The sequence below is a fragment of the Canis lupus genome, chromosome 10 (genome assembly GCF_003254725.2).
Source record: "Canis lupus dingo isolate Sandy chromosome 10, ASM325472v2, whole genome shotgun sequence".
Lineage (NCBI taxonomy): Eukaryota > Metazoa > Chordata > Mammalia > Carnivora > Canidae > Canis > Canis lupus.
In genome coordinates, this window is record NC_064252.1 from 16403837 (window position 1) to 16426199 (window position 22363).

The following is a 22363-nucleotide window of genomic DNA, read 5'->3' on the forward strand; positions in this document are numbered from 1 at the left end:
GGGAAATATCAGAAAGGGAGACAGAACATGAGAGACTCCTAACTCTGGGAAACGGGCTAGGGGTGGTGGAAGGGAGGTGGGCAGGGGGTGGGGTGACTGGGTGACGGGCACTGAGGGGGGCACTTGACAGGATGAGCACTGGGTGTTATTCTATATGTTGACAAATTGAACACCAATAAAAATAAATTTATAAAAAATAGTTGTCATTTAACTTGAGGACTGTATTTATTTTTTAATAGACTTATTTATTTTATTTTTTGTATTTTTTTATTGGAGTTCCATTTGCCAACATATAGCATAACACCCAGTGTTCATTCCGTCAAGTGCCCCCCCCAGTGCCCATCAGTAGACTTAATGTTTTTAGAATAATTTTAGATATGCAGAAAAATTGTATAGGTAGTATAGCTGGTTCCCATATATCATATGCTCAGTTTCCCCTATTATTAACATCTCACATTAATATGATGGATTTGTTACAATTAACGAACCAATGTTGATATATTATTTTAAAATAAAATCTATAGTTTTTATTCAGATTTTCTGAGTTTTAACCTTTCAATATATTTTTTCTATTGCAATATCTCATTTAGGATACCACATTACATTTAGTTGTTATGCTATCTTTTTGCTCCTCTTGACTATGACAATTTCTCAGACTTTCCTTATATTTGAAGACTGACAGTTTTGAGAGTTACTGGTCAGATATTTTATAGAATACTCCAGTTTTGAAATTTGTCTGATGCTATTGGGAAGACCACAGAGGTAAAGTGCATTTTTATTGTCAGTTTTTCCACTGTAAAGTTTTTGTAAAGTTTTCTCTTTCTTTAGTATGGAGTATCTACACAAATTATTTGGAATACTTCTACGTAGGAGGTTTGTCTCTTCTCCCTCACTTATTAATTCATTCAATCATTTATTTATATAAGTATGAATTCTTGGATATCTATTTTATTCTTTGGGTTATTATCTACTACTATTCTATTTATTTTCTTATCCAAATTGTTCCAACTTTTGCCATTAGAAGTTCTTTTAGTGCTTTCTCTGTTTCTTGAACATACCTCATCAATGTGATTGTATTTATTTTTATTTTCCAAAAAGGCCATACTTAAAGAAGGGTTCTAGACACCAAGGGAAGGAGTGAATTTGGGAGGTCTTGTTTACATAGAAGCATCATCTTTTTCCTTTTTGAGGGTGGAACACAAGTTCCATGAGGTCAGAAACCTTGTCCTATCTGTTCATTAAGAGTATCTGGAATATGGTAGTTAGTATGTTGGATGAATAAATTAAAGAATGATGACATGTCTTAGATGGAAGCAGGAGAAAGAGTGTGAACAATTGTAGTGTGAGGTTTAAGTGATACCAAATTAGATTATATCTAATTACGGGCACCTGGGTGGCTTATTTGGTTAAGCATATGCCCTCAGCTCAAGTCATGGTCTCAGGGTCCTGGGATCAAGTTCCAAGTTGGGCTCCCTGTTCAGTGAGGAGTCTGCTCTCCTTCTCTCTCTCTGCTCCTCCTCATTGCTTGTGTGCTCTCTCTCTCTCTGCTCTCTCAAATAAATAAATTAACTCTTTAAATAGATATTTTAAAAAGATTGTATCTAATTAGGAACGGAGAATGTGGTTTCATTAGAATTGTTGGAGCAAAGTTAAGTCAAACAATGAGGAAATATTAATAAATATTTCTGTCATATATTATTGAACTATATGAGACTTCTTATAAAAAGAGTTCAGGTCAGATGGTTAGATCTGTACAACTGACACCTAGTGTAGAGGTGATAAACTGGCATTATTATGAAGAAAATTTTGAAATACTTTCTTTGTCAAAGATATTTGCCCTTGGGGAATTATAGAGACAAGGTTAAACATATAGAACATTTCAATGCAAACCAATTGGGAAATAACAAAATATGTGGAATTAACAAGAATTCCTATGGGGTGTATAGAAATAGAAAATCGTTTTTGGAAGAAAGGATGAGGGGAGGCAAATGGAAGATGAATTCGAATGGGGCCGGGGAAATCACTTATGTTTGAATAGGGTATAAATGGATTTGATTAGGGGCAAACGAAGGATATTTCAGGTAGGTGACTATCATGTGAAAAGTTTATATTTTGGATTAGGGTTAATGTTGAGGAGTTGCAGAAAATGTTTGGATTGGTGAAGTTGAACATAGATTTTTCACAACTCCTGATTGCTAAGAGAATGAGTTTCAAAAGTAAGAATGAGAAGATTCTAGAAGATTTAAAGCAAGAAGTGAACTAATTAAAATAGTGTTTTAGGATAATAAATACTGTGATACTGCTTAGGATGACTAATACAGAGGAGAGATTATAAATGCGATATCATTAGGAAGTTGTCAAGATAATTCTGGTTGAGAGATACAATTTTAGATTAGAAGTATTACAGGAATGACAAAGAAGAACTTTTTGACAGAAGAAAATGATAACATTGAGTGACTGAAATAAAGGATTTAGAAGGAAGAGCTGAGGAAGAGTAGGCTAACATAAAAATTTGCCCCTTCCGGGTAACCTACACATAAAATTAGGTTCAACAAAGTTCTGAGTTCAAACTGGGCAAGGTATAAAGTCATGATCAATTTCAGTAATATTTGAGTTATGTTTGGGAACTGGAGTTGGGTCCAAATGTGACCTCAGTTATTTGATGCACTACCTCCAGTTCCAAAGACCTGACAAGATGCAACTCTTTTTCTTTTTCTCTTACTGAGCAAGTGAACAAGAGGAGAATATCTCATTATCCATATCAGAAGTAGAGGATTATCTTTCATGAACCTACTGAATTTCCAATATTGGACCTATCCAAATGCACTTGGTTCTTGAATGGCAAATTAGTCAGGATAGGTTTTTGAATCTACAATATTCTTATCTTTCTTCATCATCGTCCAAACCAAACAATGAGATTCATAGACAACCTCTGTTAAGGATTCATGACTCAGGTGATCAACCCAACTACTAAACATATATATCATGTAGATGCATGCTTAAGTTAATTATCAGAAGGGAAGCTGGGGAACATGTAGTGGGATTTTGTTGGTTTTTAAAGAAATTTTAAATGAAAAAAGAGGAAAGGCCTTGGAGAAGAGTTCTATTTACCTTGAATATTTTTGAAGTATAGAAGAAACTTATATGATGGTCATTACCTTGTATGAACAACTGAAAATAAAGAGTACAACATAAAAATACATTTGAGCAGTTGGATGATGTTTAATAAGCATATATATATATAAAACACACAACTTTCACAATTACTGTTTCTATCCTTTGTTATTTTATTTATTTTATTTTATTATTTTTTTGTTTCTATCCTTTGATAGAAAAAAGTCCAATGATTTGGTCCAAGCTTCCTGAATGACTATTACTTTTTTCCTCCACATCTCCCCCTCCCTTTTTTCTAAGTCTATTTTTATTTTTTTAACATTTATTTATTTATTGTATATTTTTTATTGGAGTTCGATTTACCAACATATATCATAACACCCAGTGCTCATCCTGTCAAGTGTCCCCCTCAGTGCCCGTCACCCAGTCACCCCAATCCCCTGCCCACCTCCCTTTCCACTACCCCTTGTTCATTTCCCAGAGTTAGGTGTCTCTCATGTTTTGTCACCCTCACTGATATTTCCCACTCATTTTCTCTCCTTTCCCCTTTATTCCCTTTCACTATTTTTTATATTCCCCAAATGAATGAGACCTTATAATGATTGTCCTTCTCCGATTGATTTACTTCACTCAGCATAATACCCTCCAGTTCCAACCACGTTGAAGAAAATGGTGGGTATTTGTTGTTTCTAATGGCGAGTAATATTCCATTGTATACATAGACCACATCTTCTTTATCCATTCATCTTTTGATGGTCACCGAGGCTCCTTCCACAGTGGACATTGCTGCTATAAATATTGGGGTGCAGGTGTCCTGCCATTTCACTGCATCTGTATCTTTGGGGTAAATCCCCAGCAGTGCAATTGCTAGGTCATAGGGCCACTCTATTTTTAACTCTTTTTCACACAGTTTTCCAGAGTGGTTGTACCAGTTCACATTCCCACCAACAGCTTTTTTTTTCACACTATACCTGGATTGTATCTTCAGTAGTCAGACTGTGCTAAGCAACCAAATGCCCCTTCTCAAATTAGCAATATTTTTGATGTTTTAGTCAAGGCTCCTAATCTCTAACATTCTTCTTTTTTAGAAATTGAGGTAAATTGGTATATATCATTATATGTTTCAGGTATACAGCATTAAGATTGACATCTGTATACATTACAAAGGGATTACCATCACAAATCTAGTTACCATCCACCACCATACACTTGGCCTCTTTCACCTATTTTGCCCATCCCTCACTAACATTCTTCTTAAATTAAGGGATAATGTAAGTCTGGATATTGAAGAAGTTATCTAAGTAGGACTTAGTTGTGCTGCCCCTAAATTCAGTCTTGTTCTCCTTGAGTCTATGTTTAAACACCATCAAGCAATGACAGTAGAACACATTCAGTATTCGGAAAACTATTCTTTCAATTCTGTAGTTATATCATATTTCATGATATAGTACACTCAAAAAATTTCCGGAATGGGCAGTGGAAACGTTTTTGTGGAAATATTCGTTAACCATTTATTTGGCAAATTCATGGATGGGTTATTCAGATTTAAAATTAACCTAGCCTCAAAAAAATCAATAGTCTCTTACTTCTTTGTGAGAAATACAATCCATTTTACTGTGTCTTTTTTTTATTTTATTTTTTACTGTGTCTTTGAAGGCATCTTTCACTTGTTTGTTTCAAAGCGTATAAATGAATGGGTTAAACAAAGGAGCAACTGAAGTAGTGAGCACAGACACTACTTTATTAATAGCTACTCCTTCCTTTGCTGAAGGTTTGATGTAGATGAAGATGCAGCTGCCATAAGTGATGGAAACCACAATCATATGGGAAGAGCAGGTGGAAAAGGCCTTTTTCCTTTGTTGGGCAGAAGGGAATCTTAGAATGGTCTTAATGATGTAGGTATAGGAGAAGACTACACACACTAAGGTAATAATGAGTGTCAGTATGGCAAAACTCAGAACAATTCTCTCTATTAAGACTGTGTCTGAGCAGGTTATCTGTAAAATTGGAGATGCATCACAGCCAAAATGATCAATCACATTTGAGTCACAGAATTCCAGCTGGAGGCCCAGGCCAAGAGGCGGGAGGATGATTAACAGGCCAGCAAACCAACAGCAGAGAACGAGGGTAGTGCAGACTCTGTTGTTCATGATAGTTGTATAATGCAGGGGCTTGCAAATGGCCACATAGCGGTCATAGGACATGGCGGCAAGGAGAAAAAATTCTGTTGCTCCAAAGAAGACAACAAAGAATAACTGGGTGGCACAAGCATTATAGGAAACAGTATTATCTCCAGTGGTCATAGTATACAGGAATCTGGGAATACAGACAGTGGTGAATGAGACTTCTAAGAAAGAGAAATTTCAGAGGAAAAAATACATGGGAGTTTTAAGATTGGAGTCCACCAGTGTGAGGGTGATAATGATGAGGTTTCCAGTTACACTCAACATGTAGGTGAGAAACAAAAATACAAAGAGCAGAACTTGTATTTTTGGGTCATCTGTCAATCCTAGCAGGATGAATGTTGTTACTACTGTATGATTTCTCATCACTGCCTTGCACCAGGAGGGATTTTGCCTGGAGAAAGAAGTGTCATAAGAAGCTAGTACTGGAACCTGAAGGAGGACATTCTGGCAAGCCTGCTTACATGCACTTTCTTCTTTTAGTTAATTTAATTTGTTAGCATAGAGACTTCTATGGGAAAGGTTTAGTATGGATCTTGTGCTTTTAACTAGAAAGCATATTTCCAAAGATGTCAAATAAACACAAAACAAAACATAAATCATATGTCTGATTTACAGTTTCTCAGCAATATTGCCTTTTGTACAGATTTTATTTGTCTTTATCCTGGAGGCAGTTATGTCAGTTTTCAGCCCCCCCATCCTTATTTTCTTTAGTTTTTTTCACACCATACTGAAATGCTCCATTTTCAAAACCAAGAAGGATCTGTTATTTTGTATTTTTTTGTGTTTTAAAATTAAAACTTATTTTTTTGGAGCAATCTTAGCATCACAGCAAAATTGAGGGGAAGGTACAGAAATATTCCATATGCTTCTGCCTTTACAAATGCATAGCCTCTCCTGTTACTAACACCCCCCACCAGAGTGGTACCTTTGTTACAAATGATGAACTTATATGGACACGTCAAAGTACATAATTTACATTATGGTTCACTCATGTTGTACATTCTATGGATTTGGACAGATATTTAGTATCTTATATTGATCATATTTTGTCATATGCAGAATTTAACACTAGAGCATTCATTTATAGTTAGTTCTGCTCTCTGTACTTTGAATTATTTCTAAATAGGGAGATAAAACTTTAAAATACAAAGATGTAGTTTTGTTTTTCACCCCATGTTTAGGCAAATGAAAGTATTTTTAAGCCAGGCTGGGACTGCTTAGGCAGGGGTTTCCTGAAGTGGTATAATGAAATTTTTTTTCTGGAACTTAAATATAAACCCAATTTATCTGTACTTTATATATAAGTCCTGTTGTGATGTTTTGGGTCCTGGATGGAGTCCAGAGGGGATGATCTGTCCAATTTGCTTCTTTGCCAGCCTGATTGGCCTGACCAACTCAGTGTTCTTCACAGCACTCAGCCTTCAGAATCTGTCTTAGGGTTTATCTTAGTGACCTCTTTGAACAATTTGTGTTCTTGCCTGCTTCAATTCAACTTTCCTCACTAGTAAATCAGCTCCCTAACCCTACAGCTTATGTTCTCTGAGTTTTGATATATGTAACTTGCCCAAACAACATCCAGAAACAAATGGACACAATATGAGCCAATCTTTGTAGCCATAGTATAAAGTACCTACCTTTCTCAGTGACATTTGTCACTGTCCATTTCTGCACCTCCAAGGAGTGTTAAGCCTCCCTATACCCCAATGTACATTTCTTCCCCCCAGAAATCTCTTTAGATAGGTGCTCAGGAAATTCCCTCCCCTCCTTCATGTCAAAACTTAGCCTCATTGAGGTTTGTGTTTCAAGCAGCTGCTTGAAGGTATCCAGGTATCCATCCTGTAAAAAAAAATCGGTAAGTGCAACCTCACTGGGAATATCAATAGTTAACAATAACTTGATATATTGTCCAATAATATGTCTTAGGGTTTTATTGGGGGTAAATGATTGTTAATGAGCAACTTTAGGCATAACTCAGTGTTTGTAGGGAAATCCTATACACTTGTACATGAGAGTGAAAACTACTTTTTTATGTTTCAAAAAATTGTCCTAGTTGTATCCAGTATATGTTTTCTGAATAGAGAATCAAAATTATGTTAGGTTACTCTTGCATTGCTCAAGTAAATAATCTACATTTATTCATTAAAATAAATATCTAATAAGCCTCTGTTATTTAAAGAACATAATATGAGAGAGTGGAGCTCCAATCATTTGCAGGTTGAGCTCCCTCAAGGAGCTTTCTGGCTGCCCGTAGAAGATAGTATTTCATTTTGGTGCATACTCAGTGACATGGTAACACAAGATAACAGTGAAAATATAGCTGTGGATTTCAGATGACAACTATTCCATGCTTGTTCCTTGGTAATTGATCTTAGCTATTAGATAGCTATTTATATTAATAGCTATTTAAATTTTTTTATGTTCACCCAGTTTCTCTAGTTATTTTTTTATTTTTACTAATGTTGGCCATGACATCTGTCCTCATAAGTTGAGTTAGCAGGTTTATTGCTCAGGTTCACAGACATGATTTTGAAATACAGACAAGCCCTCCCCCCTTAGCTCCTGGGAGAAATGACTCACTGGAGAGATAGTATCTTGTCATGTACTTGCCAGGGGAAGACTCTGATAGGCCAAACTGAATGATGAGTCAGGTTTATTTCTGCATTCTTAATTTTCTTCCCCCTCTCCCTTCCACTGTAGAAGAGTTTAAGTCCTGTACTTGTTATTGGTATTGTAACTCTAGTTCTTCCTCTCCTATGAAGTTCTTAGGATCTAAAATTATTTCCTCTTGTCTTATCAAAACATTAATTCTTCTATATTAGGAAAGACTGATGAACTCAGTCATATTAGCATTTGATCATGAATTTAATGTTTAAAATACTTAATATAATGTGTTGACCTTCAGTGACACTGTTTTTTAATTTAGGAAGCTTGTTAAATAAATTCTACTCTTGATAATCCAGTAAGCCTATGAGGGTAGATCCTTTGGATATAAGACTGCTTCATTTTGGCTTTTACCAGCAATCATACTCACACTCTCTGTTATATTGGAAAATTTTTCTGGGAGACTAAAGTTATTTATTTATTTATTTAATTTGAATTCAGATCAATTAAAATTTGAAACCATTTCATCAAATAATAAAATTTACCACCTTCTTTGTATAAGTAATGTTTTCAATTAACTGTTCACAGGTAGGCCTCCAGGACTTACCTATGCAAAACTACCTGTTCTCACTGTCACTTCGGGAGTTAGATGAGTGACAGTCAGTTTATTCCTTCATTGACTCCTCTTTAGTGAATATATTTGAGACACTTTGACCCTCTGTATGTTTGGAACAAAACTCATCAGTCTTCATTTGGGACAGAGGATGCCCGTGGACTAGAAAGAAGAGATGCAAGAAGAGTAAATGTTGCCACCACCACCATCTCTCCCTCCTCCAAGGAAAAGTGGTAAAAAGGATCTAAATAACAGATAGAATAAGGGGAGGTTCCCTGCAATGTAATTTATAATACTGATATTATTTGACATCTGTGACCCTAGTGGATCTTATTGGATGGCAGTGTCTTTCTATTGCCTTTTATTTTTTATCTCTTTATTAAGGTTCATCAATTTCAGGTGCCTGAGCAGCTTCACCTGGTTGAACCTCCGACTCTTGGTTTCAGCTTGGGTCATGATCTCAGGATCATGAGATTAAGCCCCCTCCATACCCAGTGTAGAGACCATATAAGACTCTCTGTGTCCCTCTCCCTCTGCCACTCCCTCAAATAAAGCTTCCTGAACTCATAAAATAACCATGGTAGAAAATTCTAATTTTGTGTTCCTTTAGGATAATGACTTATAAGAAATGATTGTTGAATACTTTTCTGCAGTATCAATTATAATGAACTGAATTCCAGATTTTAAAAACTGTGCTCACCCTCTGCCTATTTGGAGAATTTGGAAAAATATATCATGACAATTACTTTTTGATGGTTCTTTATTAGTGGCCCTTGAGGGAACTGCAACTTGAGCAGCATTCAGTTGGTCAGGAGTTGGCGTGTGTCCTTCTGTTCCCACTCTCATATTCTATTTATCACAGCCTCCAACCTCACCCTCCACACAAGCACACACACACACACAGGCAAGCCTGACACTTGACAGACCTTCATTAGACGTCCATGACTGATATAAGGAGCCTGGGTACTAGTCTCTGCTTCTCTCACCAAGTCTAAACTGGCACAGATACTGGATTTCACGTGCTGTTGTTTGAAAGAAGAAAAAAAATGCAGAGGTAAGGAAGTTTCTCTCTAGTTTTGTCAGAGAGGCATATCTGATCTGGACAGGGAGGCAGGCTTCCCTGCAAATTCTATACATGGCAACATTTCTTTTATATGTTTAGTTTGTTACCAGTGCACAGGGAACATCTGAGTGAATAACAAAATAGTCCTTGGTGACCAAGTTTCAAAAGTTACTAACGAATCCATGGCAGTCTAGTTAGCAGCATAAAAACACATGTAACAGTGGGAACAATGTCCTCAGGGACACTGGGGATGGTCTGATGCCATCTGAATTCTGTTTTGATTTCTCTGTTGAATCTTTACATTTCTCCCAGAGTTAGACATTCTGGCACTTTATATATATTATGTATTATTTATCTTTGACATAAATCTTAAAAAATAAAAAAAAATCCCAAATTTTCCTCATTTTACAGAAGAAGTAACTGAGGAGCAGAGAAATGACTAATCAAAATGCCCCTCTGAGGTGGTGCAGATTTTGGATCAGAGTTTATTAAAATACAAAGATCCTTCTTCTTCCTCCATGCTACCTTAGCTACTTGTCCCAATATTTAAGAGGCTTACTGACATTTAATTTTCAAATTTGATGTTCTCTTAATGCTACCTGGCCTTTAGTTTCATCATTTCTCCTTCCACTTAAGACTTTTCAGGGAGGCATTGAAACTACTTTTGGTATTTGAAGCAATGGAGTTTTGCATCCCAAATACGCAATAAAAAAATAGCCTGGTTCTGGGATAGGTTTCTGGTTTTACTATGATTTATTACTGAATTTTTTTGTAGTCAACATACAATGTTGTATTAGTTCCAGTTATACGGCATAGTGATTCAACACTTCCATACATTAGACAATGTTCCATGTGTGTTTGTCTTCGGACATTACCACTCAAGATGCCTAAAGAGCCAAGGTCTGTGGTCACATGACCTCATGGGGAGGAGGCTCTCAGGCTAATTTTTACAGTGTTTATGCAGAGTACAGTTGATTTGGAGATGAAGGACGCCCCTCAGGAGACCTGATTTATCCCAGCATGAGACAGAATCAGCTTCTGAGGCTGTAGGAAATCAATGCCATGACGAGGGATGGCCTACAATGTGCTATCTTTGGTTCTGTTCCACCAGCCATGGTGTAACTTCTGTAGACACATCATGAAAGCCAGAATTCAAGTGGGAAGAATACAAGGCTAACAAAAGGCACTAGAAGGATGTTGATTTAAGGATCTGAGTCTTCACAGTGACCAAAATAATCTTCCTTGTGAAGCAGCATAGGAATCAGGATACAGTGGCTTCTTGGCTCAATAGGTTATGTGTCTGACTGCAGCTCGCATCATGATCCCAAGATCATGTCAGGCTCCCTGTTCAGTTCAGGGTCTGAATATCCCTCTTCCTCTGCCATTCCTGTAACTCCTTTGTCTCTCTCTGTGAGGATTCCTTGTCAGTAATGTCATCCTCAATATTCTCCACTGCCCAATCGCTTTCAAATTTCCTGAGGCCACCTTGACAATATTTATTTGTTCTTCCTCATTAATATTTTTTATGAACCTTCTCATTATGAATGTATTGAAGGGTGAATCATAGAAGTGGGTGGAGAGTCACTCACTGAGTTTCGGTGGACAAAATCTGGCACCACAGCCTTGGCAACATCATCGCAGCAGCAAGAATTGAGGTTGTCCATTCTCAAAGACGCTAGGTAGAGAGCTGACAACTCACTCAATATCAACTATGAACTGCTCAGCTCAAAGAGTGACAGTTGGGAAGAAAGGCAGAGGTATATTTCTCGTCACCATGGCAATGTGTGACATCATAGTGCTTTCAAAGTGAATGCAGCTGCACAGCAATCACCTGCTGTCTTGACAGGGGTGTATCTTTTGATTTGTAGAGTCAGGCATTCTTCCTTACATCTCAGCTTGAATTCACTGCTGTTCAGGATGGCTTGATAGTTATGTAGCTAAATTAAGGGGACCAGCTGACATGAGGAATTCTATTCCACCAGCTTCCATCCATCTGAAAATGTATTTTAATGGGCCTAATCCAAACTGATTCAGGATGGTAGTCCATAAAGCCTGTCTTTTTGCAAGGTATTCAAGTTTGTTTTGCAAATAAAGTCAGTTTTATTTAGGCATCGCCCAAACTAGAGACAACTAAGCTGTCCCTATTTATTTTTTCTTATTTATTTATTTATTTATTTATTTATTTATTTATTTATTTTATTTTTTATTGGAGTTCTATTTGCCAACATATAGCATAACACCCCGTGCTCATCCGGCCAAGTGCTCCCCTCAGTGCCCATCACCCAGTCACCCCAACTCCCTTCCCACCTAACTTTCCACTACCCCTTGTTTATTTCCCAGAGTTAGGTGTCTCTCATGTTTTGTCACCCTCACTGATATTTTTTTTAATAATAAATTTATTTTTTATTGGTGTTCAATTTGCCAACATACAGAATAACACCCAGTGCTCATTCCGTCAAGTTCCCCCCTCAATGCCCATCACCCATTCACCCCCACCCCCCGCCCTCCTCCCCTTCCATCACCCCTAGTTCGTTTCCCAGAGTTAGGAGTCTTTATGTTCTGTCTCCCTTTCTGATATTTCCCACACATTTCTTCTCCCTTCCCTTATATTCCCTTTCACTATTATTTATATTCCCCAAAGGAATGAGAACATACAATGTTTGTCCTTCTCCGATTGATTTACTTCACTCAGCATAATACCTTCCAGTTCCATCCATGTTGAGGCAAATGGTGGGTATTTGTCGTTTCTAATGGCTGAGTAATATTCCATTGTATACATAAACCACATCTTCTTTATCCATTCATCTTTCGATGGACACCAAGGCTCCTTCCAAAGTTTGGCTATTGTGGACATTGCTGCTAGAAACATCGGGGTGCAGGTGTCCCGGCGTTTCATTGCATCTGAATCTTCGTGGTAAATCCCCAACAGTGCAATTGCTGGGTTGTAGGGCAGGTCTATTTTTAACTCTTTGAGGAACCTCCACACAGTTTTCCAGACTGGCTGCACCAGTTCACGTTCCCACCAACAGTGTAAGAGGGTTCCCTTTTCTCTGCATCCTCTCCAACATTTGTTGTTCCTGCCTTGTTAATTTTCCCCATTCTCACTGGTATCTCATTGTGGTTTTGATTTGTATTTCCCTGATGGCAAGTGATGCAGAGCATTTTCTCATGTGCATGTTGGCCATGTCTATGTCTTCCTCTGTGAGATTTCACTTCATGTCTTTTGCCCATTTCATGATTGGATTGTTTGTTTATTTGCTGTTGAGTTTAATAAGTTCTTTATAGATCTTGGACACTAGCCCTTTATCTGATACATCATTTGCAAATATCTTCTCCCATTCTGTAGGTTGTCTTTTAGTTTTGTTGACTGTATCCTTTGCTGTGCAAAAGTTTCTTATCTTGATGATGTCCCAATAGTTCATTTTTGCTTTTGTTTCTTTTGCCTTCATCTATGTATCTTGCAAGAAGTTACTGTGGCCGACTTCAAAAAGGGTGTTGCCTGTGTTCTCCTCTAGGATTTTGATGGACTCTTGTCTCCCATTGAGATCTTTCATCCATTTTAAGTTTATCGTTGTGTATGGTGAAAGAGAGTGGTCTAGTTTCATTCTTCTGCATGTGGATGTCCAATTTATTGAAGAGCACCATTTATTGAAGAGACTGTCTTTCTTCAAATGGATAGTCTTTCCTCCTTTATCGAATATTAGTTGACCATAAAGTTGAGGGTCTACTTCTGGGTTCTCTATTCTGTTCCATCGATCTATGTGTCTGTTTTTGTGCCAGTACCACACTGTCTTGATGACCACAGCTTTGTAGTACAACCTGAAGTCTGCCATTGTGATGCCCCCAGATATGGTTTTCTTTTTAAAAATTCCCCTGGCTATTCAGAGTCTTTGCTGATTCCACACAAATCTTAAAATAATTTGTTCTAACTCTCTGAAGAAAGTCCATGGTATTTTGATAGGGATTGCATTAAACGTGTACATTGCCCTGGGTAACATTGACATTTTCACAATATTAATTCTGCCAATCCATGAGCATGGAATATTTTTCCATCTCTTTGTGTTTTCCTCAATTTCTTTCAGAAGTGTTCTATAGTTTTTAGGGTATAGACCCTTTACCTCTTTGGTTAGGTTTATTCCTAGGTATCTTATGCTTTTGGGTGCAATTGTAAATGGGATTGACTCCTTAATTTCTCTTTCTTCAGTCTCATTGTTAGTGTATAGAAATGCCATTGATTTCTGGGCATTGATTTTGTATCCTGCCATGCTACCAAATTGCTGTATGAGTTCTAGCAATCTTGGGGTGGAGGCTTTCGGGTTTTCTATGTAGAAGATCACGTCATTGGTGAAGAGGGAGAGTTTGACTTCTTCTTTGCCAATTTGAATGCCTTTAATCTTTTTGTTGTCTGATTGCTGAGGCTAGGACTTCCAGTACTATGTTGAATAGCAGTGGTGAGAGTGGACATCCCTGTCTTGTTCCTGATCTTAGGGGAAAGGCTCCCAGTGCTTCCCCATTGAGAATGATATTTGCTGAAGGCTTTTTGTAGATGGCTTTTAAGATGTTGAGGAATGTTCCCTCTATCCCTACACTCGGAAGAGTTTTGATCAGGAATGGATGCTGTATTTTGTAAATGCTTTCTCTGAATCTATTGAGAGCATCCCCTGTTTCCTAGTTTTTCTCTTGATATCTATCACAGTGATTGTTTTACTAGTGTTGAGCCAGCCTTGCATCCTGGGGATGAATCACAATGGTCATATTGAATAATCTTCTTAATGTATTGTTGGATCCTATTGGATAGTATCTTCTTGAGAATTTTTGTATGTGTGTTCATCAGGGATATTGGTCTATAATTCTCCTTTATGGTGGGGTATTTGTTTTGGAGTTAAGGTGATGCTGGCTTCATAGAACGAATTTGGAAGTATTCCATCTCTTTCTATCTTTTGGAACAGTTTTAGAATAGGTATTTTTTCTTCTTGAACATTAGATAGAATTCCCCTGGGATGCTATCTGGCCCTGGACTTTTGTGTCTTGGGAGGTTTTTGATGACTACTTCAACTTCCTCCCTGGTTATGGGCCTTTTCAGGTTTTCTATTTCATCCTGTTCCAGTTTTGGTAGTTTGTGGTTTCCAGAAATGCATCCATTTCTTCCAGATTACATAATGTATTGGTGTATAGCTGTTCATAATACATTTTAAAATCATATGTATTTCCGTGGTATTCGTTGTGATCTTTCCTTTTTCATTCGTGATTTCTTTTTTTTTATTTTTTTTTTATGATAGTCACATAGAGGAGAGAGAGAGAGAGAGAGAGAGAGAGGCAGAGACATAGGCAGAGGGAGAAGCAGGCTCCATGCACCGGGAGCCCGATGTGGGATTCGATCCCGGGTCTCCAGGATCGCGCCCTGGGCCAGAGGCAGGCGTCAAACCGCTGCGCCACCCAGGGATCCCCCTCATTCGTGATTTCTTAATTAGAGTCTATTCTCTTCTACTTTTCTTAATGCAGGCTAATGGTTTATCTATCCTTTTAATTCTTTCAAAGAACCAACTCCTGGTTTTGTTGATCTGTTCCACAGTTCTTCTGGTCTCTATTTCATTGAGTTCTGCTCAAATCTTTATTAACTCTCTTCTTCTGCTGGGTGTAGGTTTTGTTTGCTGTTCTCTCTCCAGTTCCTTTAGGTTCAAGGTTAGCTGTGAATATGATTGTTTTTTCCAGTGTTTTGAGGGAGGCCTGTATTTCAATGTATTTCATCTTAGGACTGCTTTTGCTCGTCTTAAAGATTTTGAATGGTTGTATCTTCATTCTCATTAGTTTTCATGAATCTTTTTAATTCTTCTCTAATTTCCTGGTTGACCCGTTCATCTTTTAGCAGGATGCTCTTTAACCTCCACGTATTTGAGTTTCTTCCAAATTTTTTCTTTTGATTGAGTTCAAGTTTCAAAGCATTATGGTCTGAAAATATGTAGGGAGGGATCCCAATCTTTTGGTGTTGGTGGAGACCTGCTTTGCGACACAGTACGTGATCTATTCTGGAGAAAGTTCCATGTGCACTTGAGACGAATGTGTATTCAGTTGCATTTGGATGTAAAGTTCTGTAAATATCTGTGAAATCCATCTGGTCCAGCGTGTCATTTAAAGCTCTTGTTTCTTTGGAGATGTTATGAATAGAAAATCTGTCATTTGCAAAAAGCCCGTGATGATGTCTCCCACTATTAGTGTATTATTATCTAAGTATGTCATTACTTTGGTTATTAAGTGATTGATATACTTGGTATCTCCCACATTAGAAGCATAAATATTCATGATTGTTAGGTCCTCTTGTCGGATATAGATCTTTTAAGTATGATGTAGTGTCTCTCTTTATCTCTTACTACAGTCTTTGTGATAAACTTCACTTTCTCAGGTATGAGGATTGCTACCCCTGCTTACTTTTGGGGACCATTTGAATAATAAATGGTTCTGCAACCTTTTGTTTTCAGGCTGGAAGTGTCCTTATGTCTAAAATTAGTCTCTTTGAAACAGCAAATAGTTGGGTCTTTTTTTTTTTTATCCAGTCTGAAACCTTGCATCTTTTGATGGGATCATTAAGCCCATTCACATTCAGAGGTACTATTGAATGATATGAATTTAGTTTTGTAGTATTACCTATTCAGTCCCTGCTTTTATGGATTATTACTTTGGGCATCCTCTTTCTTTTACAGAGTCCTCCTTAATATTTCTTGCAGAGCTGGTTTGGTGGTCACATATTATGTCAGTTTCTGCCTATCCTGGAAGCTCTTTATCTCTCCTTGTATTCTGAATGAGAGCCTTGCTGGATAAAGTGTTCTTGGCTGCAGGTTCTTCTCTTTTAGGACCTGAGTATATCCTGCCAGCCCTTTCTGGCCTGCCAGGTTTCTGTGGAGAGATCTGCTGTTATCTGATATTTCTCCCCAGGTAAGTTATGGATCTCTTGTCTCTCACTGCTTTAAGGATTTTCTCTTTATCTTTGGAACTTGCGAGTTTATTAAATGTTGAGGTGTTGATCGGTTTTTATTGATTTTAGTGGCCACCTCTCTTTCTCCTGGATCTGAATGCCTGTTTCCCTCCCCAAATTAGGGAAGTTCTCAGCTATAATTTGTTCAAATATGCTTTCCGGTCCTCTGTCCCTTTTGGCGCCCTCTGGAACCCCAATTAAATGTAGATTTTTCCCTCTGAGGTTGTCATTTATTGCCTATTACCTTTCCTCATGATGTTTTGTTTTTCCTTTTTCCCTCAGCAACCTTCCTTGCCATCAGTTTGTTTTCTAGTCACTAACTCTTTCTTCTACCTCATTAACCCTCATCGTTAGGACCTCCAGTTTGGATTGCATCTCATTTAATTGATTTTTAATTTCAGCCTGATTAGATCTAAATTCTGCAGTCATGAAGTCTCTTGAATCCTTTATGCTGTTTTCCAGAGCCACCAGTAGCTTTATAGTTGTCGTTCAGAATTGGTTTTCTGACATCAAATTATAATCCAAATTCGGTATCTCTGTAGCAGTGAGTACTGTTTCTTTTTTTTTTTTATAGAGTAGTGTTTCTGATTCTTTCTTTGTGTTTAGTTCTTCCTCCTAGTCATTTTGCTCTGTGCAGTGTGGCTGTATGAGTGGGCTGCGTCAAGAATATCAACCACGACCTAAGTAAATTTCACCCTAGATGATTCTGCTGAGGTCAGAGGCCAGAAATTGAAAACAAGAATCAGAATATATAAAAAATAGTGAAAGGGAATAAAGGGGAAAGGATAAAAATAAGTGGGAAATATCAAAGGGACAGAACATGAAAGACTCCTAACTCTGGGAAACGAACTAGGGGTGGTGGAAGGGGAGGTGGGCGGTGGGTGGGGGTGACTGGGTGGCGGGCACTGAGGTGGGCACTTGATGGGATGAGCACTGGGTGCTCATTATTCTGTATGTTGACAAATTGAACACCAATAAAAAATAAATTTATTTTAAAAAAGGACCATTAGAGTGAAAAACGAATTTTAAAACAATGTAGTAAAAGTAAAAGACCAGGAATCCTAAAGCAGGAGAAAGAAAAAGAAAAAAAAGAAAAAAAAAGAGGGTGGTGATTGGGAAATGTTGATGGTGACGAATTTGTAATGGAGAGAGAATGTAGTCTACCTGAGGGTTTCTAGAGGGTGTTCCTCTTGTTTCTGAGTATATTAAATTCTGTATATTAGAAGATCCTCAGTCCCAAATTTATATAAACCAGAAATACTTGTAGAAGGTCCCACCACTGACCACCCAAACATAAATGAGATAGAAGAGGGGGACAGAATGGGAATGAGGACTCTCACATGATGAACCAGCACGGTGTTACCACTTGGTTCTGGGTGCATGCTGGTCATGTTTTAGAAGGTATTATCTTCCCTCATTGTAGAACAAAATGAGGCAGAGAAAAAAACAAAAAGCACAAAACAATAAAACATATCTTGTATATCTCCCCAAATTATGTTGATTATGTTGAAGGGAATATAGAAGTGGAAAACATATCTAGGACCTGTCATTGTAGAAACATGAAAGTGAAAACAGAAGAAATTTAAAAATGAAGAGGTGGTGAAATATTGTAGTTAAGGTGGAAAAAAGAAAAAAATTGGAAATTTACAGTCTGATATAAAAACGAAGTGTATTGGAAAAAGGAAGAAAAATAATAGGAGGGTTACCCCCTGCTTGTATATAATGCATATCCCTTGACTTCCTCTGGAGCTTTCCAGCGCTGCTCCGTGAAGAACTAGCTCTTCCCCTGTCCTTCCAGCTGGTCTTCTGGGGGAGGGGCTGCTCTGCTGATTCTCAGGTGTGTGCACCTGGGGGAGCAGCCCCGACCCCCTGCCAGGTGCCGGGCTCAATGGGAGCTGTTGACCCCGTGAGGCCTCTGTCCCCTGGCAGCCCCGGTCCATCCCAGGCACCAGGTGACACCAGGAGGAACAACCACACTGGAAGTGACCATGTCTCCAACTCTGGAGTCAGCTCCCTGAGTAACCACCGGTAGTTCCCATTATTCACTGGCCTAGATGCTCCTGGGGTGGGGGGCACTGACCTGCACAGCTTGGGGGCGCCTGGGGGCAGGAGTGTCCTCCCTGTCCTGTGCCCTCCCCACCCCCGCCTGTCCCTGGGGGAGCGCAGGATCCTGGGCTGTGTCCCCCCGCCCCACGCCCTGGGCTGCAGGGCCTGGGCTGCTGGCATCGCGCTCCTGGGGCTGTGCCTCCTGAAGGCAGCAGGGCGCAGCGCCCCCTCCGCCCGGAGCCCCGCTGCCCCGAAGCCCCGCTGCCCCCCTCCGCCCAAAGCCCCCCACTGCCCCCCTCCGCCCGCAGCTCCCCGCTGACTCCCTTTGCCCGGAGCCCCCCACTGACCCCCTCCATTCGGAGCCCCCCCCGACCCCCTCTGCCCAGAGCCCCGCTGCCCCCCTCCACCCGGAGCCCCCTGCTGGACCCCTCCGCCCGGAGCCCCCCGCTGACCCCCTCTGCCCAGAGCCCCGCTGACCCCCTCCGCCCGGAGCCCCCCGCTGCCCCCTCCCCCGGAGCCCCGCTGCCCCCCTCCGACCAGAGCCCTCCCCGACCCCCCTCCCCCGGAGCCCCGCTGCCCCCTCCCCCGGAGCCCCCCGCTGCCCCCTCCCCCGGAGCCCCACTGACCCCCTCCCCTGGAGCCCCGCTGACCCCCTCCCCCGGAGCCCCCGCTGCCCGCCTCCGACCAGAGCCCTCCCCGACCCCCTCCGCCCGGAGCCCCGCTGCCCCCTCCCCCGGAGCCCCGCTGCCCCCCTCCGACCAGAGCCCTCCCCGACCCCCTCCCCCGGAGCTCCCGGCTGCCCCACCCGCCTCTCCCTGAGGCCCCGCCGGAGCGCTCCAGCCCGTTCCTGAGCTTGGCCGGTCTGTGTGCGCTTCTCACAGGCGCACTTCCTCTGTTAGTGACCCCGGGAGACAGGAGACCTCACTGCCCTTCTGCGCTCCCGCTCCTGCCGAAGTTCCCTGCTGAGCGCCTTTGCCTCCGGGAAGGATCCAGGGTGGACTTTTTAAAGTTCCCGCCTCTCCGGGGCGGGGCTGTCCTGTCCCTAGGCTCCCGCTGCCCCCAGCCCGGCTCCTCACGGGGCCCCTCCCTCACTTGATTCTTGTTAATTTTTTACCCGCCTTTCTACCTCGTTAGAAGAGCACACCCTTCACACAGTAGCATTCCAGCTGTTCTCTCCTTAAATCTCAGATCGAATTAGTAGATTTTCATAATGATTTGACAGTAATCTAAGTCAGTTGGTGGGGCTGGGTGAGTTGAGGCACCTACTCTTCTGCCGTTTTGCAAACAAAATTTAAAACAAAGTAGTAAAAAATAAAAGGCCAAGAATCCCAAAGAAGAAGAAGAAAAGGAAAAAAAAAAAAAACGAAAAGGGAAAAAAAGAGAAAAAAAAGCAAAAGTAAAGAGAAAATAAAAGAGAAGAAAGAAAGGGGTGGGACTGCGAGATGGTGGTGGTGACGAAATTGTAGTGGAGGGAGAATATAGTCTGCTTGAGGGGTCCTAGATGGTGATCCTCTTGGTTCTGAATTATTAAGTTCTGTATGTTAGAAGATGCTCAGTCCCAAATTTATATAAGCCAGCAATACTTGTGGAAAGCCCCAACATTGACACCCTCCTCCTGAGTATGTTTTTTAACCATGGATAGAATTACTGAAAAACTATACAAAGTTCTTCTAAGTGCTGTGCTTTCAAAAATTCCCAACATTTTATCAATATCTTGTTAGGTGTACAAACCTTAGATGAATTGATGCACAGTATTTGTGTGTGTGTGTGTGTGTGTGTGCGCACGTGTATGTGATTTCACACATTGTACTTTATTAGTGTAAGGCTGAGTTTACTTACCAGAGCACACAGTCGAAGGAATTGAAAACTTTATTAAATGGAATGACTAGGCGCTGTGCTTTTCTATACATGTTTTGAGTTTTGATGCCTAAAAACAGATTCTGTAATCCTATATTTCTGTAGAAGATTGGTATGGGGTATTCCATAAAATGATTGAGAAGGGTTAAATATAATTTTCTGACCTCAAATATCAGGGTAACTATTAAAATGTTTAGAATAATACAATTTTCCATGTAGAGGGGATTATAGATGTATTCTCCTACAGGGGTAGCAAATGAAAGAGACATGCCACTAACCTTCCTTTCCTGTGGCTATAGCACGTCATTGCAAATAAGTTGCATAGTTATTTCTCAAAAAGTGAGGACATGACCTCAGAATCCTTCTCAACCTCATGCCAATACCATAAGAGTTGACCTATGAGATGAGATTTATTTCTACACCTGATATAGCTAACTTTCTCACTTGTGAGATGAAGCAACTGAAACCAAGAAAGAGAAGGGAATTCTCCCAGGTGACTCAGTGAATTGGGACAAATCGAGATCTACGTCCCTGTTCAGTTAATTTTCCATGCACCATGCTGTCTACTTTCTTGTCCCTGTCCTGGTCATGGTTTCCATACTAACTTATGCTCTCCAAACAAACATGCCAGAAGCTAGGAGCACCTTATGGGAGCACAAGCAATATCACACCCAACAAGGAGATTCATGGCATGTATAATTCCCCCCAGCTGAGAAAGCTACATCCTTCTCGCAGTCACCATAAAATGTTTTCTGACAGCCAATCCTCATCCTAAGCGAATCATACACATCCTTTTTCTTGGATATCAATCTTATTCTCAATCCCCTGGTATGCACTCTTTGGCAAGCATCCAGAAGTGACTTTGGCTGAAAGTCTTCAGGCCCCTGACACCCCTGCTTACTGCTGCTTCTACCTCACAGTTGCCCAGATAAAGCTTGGGCTGCTTAAAGCTCCAAGGCCTGGGTTCCAAATACTTTAATGCTTCCTCCTTCTTCCTTTCTGTGCGGCTGTTTGTAGAGTTTCCCAGAGGAAAATGCGAAAGGGCCACCTTTTAAAAACTGTGGTAAGAAGACTTAACATGAGATCTACTCTCAACAAATTTTAAGTGCACAACACAGTATTGTCGGCTATATGCACAGCGTTATACAGCAGATATCCTCCCCACTGTCAGGTTTAATCTGATCAGTAGTGAAAATGAAATAGAGAGGCCAGGGAAAGTTGGTTAAAACAGGTGGTTTTTGTTTTTGTTTTGTTTTGTTTTGTTTTTGAAACAAGTTTTTAATGGGATGCACTCTTGGGCAAGGTTCCAGGGCCCTGCAAGGGAGTGAAGCCAGGGAAGTCTCCAGCCTGGGAAGTCGCGCTCAGGGGAGTACAAGTGGGCTTTTTTTAAGGGGGAGGGTAAGCGGTTGTGTGTCTGCATGGGGTGATAGGTATTAGGGCATGTCACAGGTGGAATCACTATGGGGTGGTAACTGCTTATGCCCTTATATGGGGTCTGGGTAAGGTATGGTTCAGGTTTCCTGCATAGGTCCTGTCTCCCCGCTGATGGCGTGTCCTTGGGCGGTCTGCTGCTGGTGGGAAAGTTCTGAGGTGGGGGTCACAAGAAGGAGGACCCGCTGCCATTTTATTGGTGCCTCCAGATCCCCCTTGATCCCGCCGGCCCAACACCCACTACTGGCAACCACCATTCCACTTTCTAATTCTCTGATTTTGACTGGTCTAGGTACTTCATTATTAGTGAAATTATACAATGTTTGTCCTTTTGTGTCTGGCTCATGAAAATTAGTATAATATCTTCAAGAGTAATTGATATTGAAATTTATGTGTCAATTTCCTTCCTTTTTATGTTGGCTTACTATTACATTATATGTGTACACCACATTTTTTTTAAGCCATTCATCTATCAATGGACA

General features: G+C 40.2%; 1 protein-coding gene and 2 pseudogenes across 1 annotated transcript in view; all 3 read right to left on the reverse strand.

Moving 5' to 3' along the window:
* Window positions 1–7075, reverse strand: part of LOC118353017 (olfactory receptor 6C1) — a 51700-nt gene extending 44625 nt beyond the window's left edge. The window contains exon 1 of the mRNA XM_035714339.2: window positions 6935–7075. The gene's annotated coding sequence lies outside the window, so the exon portion shown is untranslated. The remainder of the gene's footprint in view (window positions 1–6934) is intronic.
* The window catches only part of LOC112653993 (olfactory receptor 6C68-like), a 28683-nt pseudogene extending 19150 nt beyond the window's left edge, over window positions 1–9533 (reverse strand).
* LOC112665204 (olfactory receptor 6C2-like) lies at window positions 3223–6936 on the reverse strand (annotated as a pseudogene).
* Window positions 9534–22363: the final 12830 nt, after the last annotated feature.